The 4215-nt window shown below is 46.0% G+C and overlaps 1 non-coding gene across 1 annotated transcript; it reads right to left on the bottom strand.

Annotated features, from left to right (window-relative positions):
* Positions 1–1533: 1533 nt before the first annotated feature.
* On the bottom strand, positions 1534–1637 carry LOC119621395 (U6 spliceosomal RNA). Its single transcript, XR_005237959.1, has one exon. It is a non-coding gene; the product is annotated as a U6 spliceosomal RNA (small nuclear RNA).
* Positions 1638–4215: the final 2578 nt, after the last annotated feature.

The raw sequence follows: 4215 nt of genomic DNA, 5'->3' as shown, positions 1-4215 counted from the left end.
TAATCTCAACACTTTGGGAGGCCAAGGCAGGTGGATTGCTTGAGCTCCAGGAGTTGGAGACCAGCCTGGGCAACTTGGCAAAACCCCATCTTTACAAAAATAAAAAAATTAGCCGGGCATGGTGGCAGGCGCATGTAGTCCTAGCTACTTAGGAGGCTGAGGTGGGGACATCACCTGAGCCTAGGAAGTCAAGGCTGCAGTGAGCCATGATTATGCCACTGCACTCCAGTGTGGGTGACAGAGTGAGATGCAGTCTTGAAATAAAACAAAATAAAATAAAAAACCATGAATTCAATTTTTAAAATTGTTGCAAGATTTAAAAAATTATGTTTCATATTGAGTGTTTTTTGGTAGTTTGTAGTTTTCAAGGAATTGGTCCATTTCATCCAACTTGTTGGATTCATATAGGTAGAGTTGCTTAGTATTCCCTTACTATTCTTTTATTAGTTTTTGTTTGTTTGTGTGTTTTTTTTGTTTTGAGATGGAGTCTCACTCTGTCGCCCAGGCTGGAATGCAGTGGCACAATCTTAGCTCACTGCAACCTCTGCCTCCCTGGTTCAAGCAATTCTAGTGCCTTGGCCTCCTAAGTATCTGGGATTACAGGCACCTGCCACCATGCCTGGCTCCTTTTTTACTTTTTGTTTTTTGTTTGTTTCTTTTTCTTTCTTTCTTTTTTTTTTTTTTTGAGATGGAGTCTTGCTTTTGTCACCCAGGCTGGAGTGCAGTTACCTGATTTTGGCTCACTTGCAACCTCTACTTCTCGGATTCAAGTGAGTCTCCTGCCTCAGCCTCCTGAGTAGCTGGGACTACAGGCACCCACCACCACGCCCGGCTAAATATTTTGTATTTTTAGTAGAGACAGGGTTTCACCGTGTTAGCCAGGATGGTCTCGATCTCCTGACCTCATGATCTGCCTGCCTCGGCCTCCCAAAGTGCCAGGATTACAGGCATGACCCACCGCACTTGGCCTTGTTTTGTTGTTTTGTTTTGTTTTGAGGCTTTGAGATGGAGTTTCACTCTTGTTGCCCAGGCTGGAGTGCCCTGGCATGATCTCGGCTCACTGCAACCTCTCCCTCCCTGGTTCAAGCGATTCCCCTGCCTCAGCCTCCTAAGTAGATGGGATTACAGGCATGAACCCCTGTGCCTGGCCGTCTTTTTTTTAAGACAAGAGTCTCACTCTGTTGCCCAGGCTGGTGTGCAGCGACACGATCTCTGCTCGCTGCAGCCTCTGCCTCCCAGACCCAAGTGATCCCCCCACCTCAGCCTCCCTAGTAGCTGGGACTATAGGCGTGTACCACCATGCCTGGCTAATTTTTGTATTTTTATTTATTTATTTATTGTTGCACGAGGGCTACAGCGGTAGGTGGCAAGCCGCCATGCCTGAGTGGGGATGGGCAAATTGTTTTCCAATTGCCAACCTCAGTGGTGCAACGCGAGACGGACATGGGAAGGCTATGATGTCACAGGCCTGTGACGTTATGGCAGGATCCGGGGAAGGGAAGCAAAGCGAGGTAATGGGCAGTGGACTATAGCAAGAATAGGGAACGCATCATGAACTTGCATGTCATCCTTGCGCAGGGGCCATGCTAATCTCTGTATTGTTCCAATTTTAGTATATGTGCTGCTGAAGCGAGCACAATTTTTGTATTTTTTGTAGAGACAGGGTGTTGTCATGTCACCCAGGCTGGTTGCAAACTCCTGAATTGAAGTCACTCGATTGTCTCAGCCTCCCAGAGTGCTGGGATTACAGGCATAAGCCACAGCACCAACCCTCAAATGGAAATTTTAAAACAAAAATTTTATAACAAAAATTTAAAACTCACTAGATGGACTCAATAACAATATGAAGAGGAGGAAGAGTCAGGAGACAAAGGTGGATTGATAGAAAGCACTCGAACTGGCCAGTCGCGGTGGCTCACGCCTGCAATCCCAGCACTTTGGGAGGCTGAGGTGAGTGGATCATTTGAGGTCAGGAGTTCGAGACCAACCTGGCCAACATGGCAAAACCCTGTCTCTACTAAAAATACAAAATTAGCCAGGCATGGTGGCACATGCCTGTAATCCCAGCTACTCGGGAGGCTGAGGCAGGATAATTGTTTCAACCCAGGAGGTGGAGGTTGCGGTGAGCCAAGATCATGCCGTTGCACTCCAGCCTGGGCAAGGAAAGCAAAACTCCATCTCAAAAAAAAAAAGTACCAAATTGAGGCCAGGCGCAGTGGCTCATATCTGTAATCCCAGCACTTTGGGAGGCAGAGGTGGCTGGATCACCTGAGGTCAGGAGTTTTAGACTAGCCTGGCCAACATGGTGAAACCCCATCTCTACAAAATGAGTCAGACTTGGTGAGTGCCTGTAATTCCAGCTACTCGGAAGGGTGAGGCAGAAGAATCGCTTGAACCTGGGAAGCGGAGGTTGCAGTGAGCCGAGATCATGCCACTGCACTCCAGCTGAAATGACAGAGCAAGCCTGCGTCTCAAAAAAAAAAATCAGTGGGATTACTTGGCGTGTTTCTGTTTTGGCTAGAATACAGTGGTGTAATCTCGGCTCACTGCAACCTCCGCCTTCTGGTTTCAAATGATTCTCCTGCCTCAGCTTCCCGAGTAGCTGGGATTACAGGCAAGTACCATCATGCCTGGGTAGTTTTTGTATTTGTTTGTTTGTTTGTTTGTTTGAGACAGAGTCTTGCTCTGTAGCCCAGGCTGGAGTGCAGTGGCATGATCTCGACCTTGGCTCACTGCAAGCTCCACCTCCTGGGTTCACGCCATTCTCCTGCCTCAGCCTCCTGAGTAGCTGGGACTACAGGTGCCTGCCACCGCGCCCGGCTAATTTTTTGTATTTTTAGTAGAGACGTGGTCTCGATCTCCTGATCTCGTGATCCACCCGCCTCGGCCTCCCAAAGTGCTGGGATTACAAGCGTGAGCCACGGTGCCCGGCCAGTTTTTGTATTTTTAGTAGAGACAAGGTTTCACCATGTTGGCCAGGCTGGTCTTGAACTCCTGACCTCAGGTGATTCACGTGCCTTGGCCTCCCAAAGTGCTGGGATTATAGGCATGAGCCACCGCACCTGGCTATGTTTTTGTTTTTATGATGTGTTTATTAGAATTAGAATTTGTTTGATGCTGCTTCAGGATATGAGTAATTATGCAAAGAAAATGTGACTTTTTAACAAAGCAGTTCCAGGAATACATTGTGGAGAGAAAAGATGACTGCTTAAACTATGGCTATTGCTGAAATGTTGTCTATATTAAGGAACCTTCGTGAGATCCCCAACATCATTGAACACAACCTTTTATGATTACGTGACATGAATTAACTTTCATCCTTTTTCATTGTATCTAAGTTCTTGGCCACGCAGATACATCTGACAACACTTAACTCCTCTTGAAGACATTTTTCAATCTCTAAGTGACTACTAACTCCAACATATCTATCTTGTTTTTACCACAAGAATTTTGAAAAATCAGAGTAGGCTGGGCATGGTGGCTCACACCTGTAATCCCAGCACTTTTCGGGGCCAAGGCGGGCAGATCACCTGAGGTCACGAGTTCAAAACCAGCCTGGCCAACATCATGTAACCCTGTATCTATTAAAAATGCAAAAATTAGCCAGGCATGGTGGCAGGTGCCTATACTCCAGCTACTAGGGAGGCTGAGGCAGGATAATCACTTGAACCCGGGAGGCAGATGTTGTGATGAACCGAGATCACACCATTGTATTCCAGCCTGGGCAACAAGAGCAAAACTCCATCTCAAAAGAAAAAGAAAAAATACTTCTCGTGGGAGAACTTTCAGGCACTAATCAGGCTAATTCATCCCAGAGAATAACCTTGATGACAAAGAAGGGGAAAAAGTCTTCCAATTTTTTTCCTTATCGGATTTCAGAGAATCCTCAGTGATATATAGGGAAACTTGCTGGAGGAATTCAGGGTTTATCAATGAAACTCTTTAATGCCATGGTCGTCAGTGGATTTTGTTTGTGTGGCAGTCAGGAAGAACCCCTTGGGCCATTGCATATATGGGGACATTGTAGAGAACCATTTTAGGGACCCCATCCTATTGAGTGCCATGAATACAGAAAAAATCCGTTATTCCATTTACATGTTTTAGAAGTGAGAGAAACTCCAAATAAGATACAGCCAAGTTGTGCAACAGAATTCAGAATTTATTCAATATTAGTGTTTGTATCACAGAGAACATCTGCCATTTATATAGACAGTT

This window comes from Chlorocebus sabaeus, chromosome 28, assembly GCF_047675955.1.
Source record: "Chlorocebus sabaeus isolate Y175 chromosome 28, mChlSab1.0.hap1, whole genome shotgun sequence".
NCBI classification, from domain to species: domain Eukaryota; kingdom Metazoa; phylum Chordata; class Mammalia; order Primates; family Cercopithecidae; genus Chlorocebus; species Chlorocebus sabaeus.
Note: the sequence above shows the minus strand (reverse complement) of the source record. Positions and strands in the feature narration are given on the sequence as shown.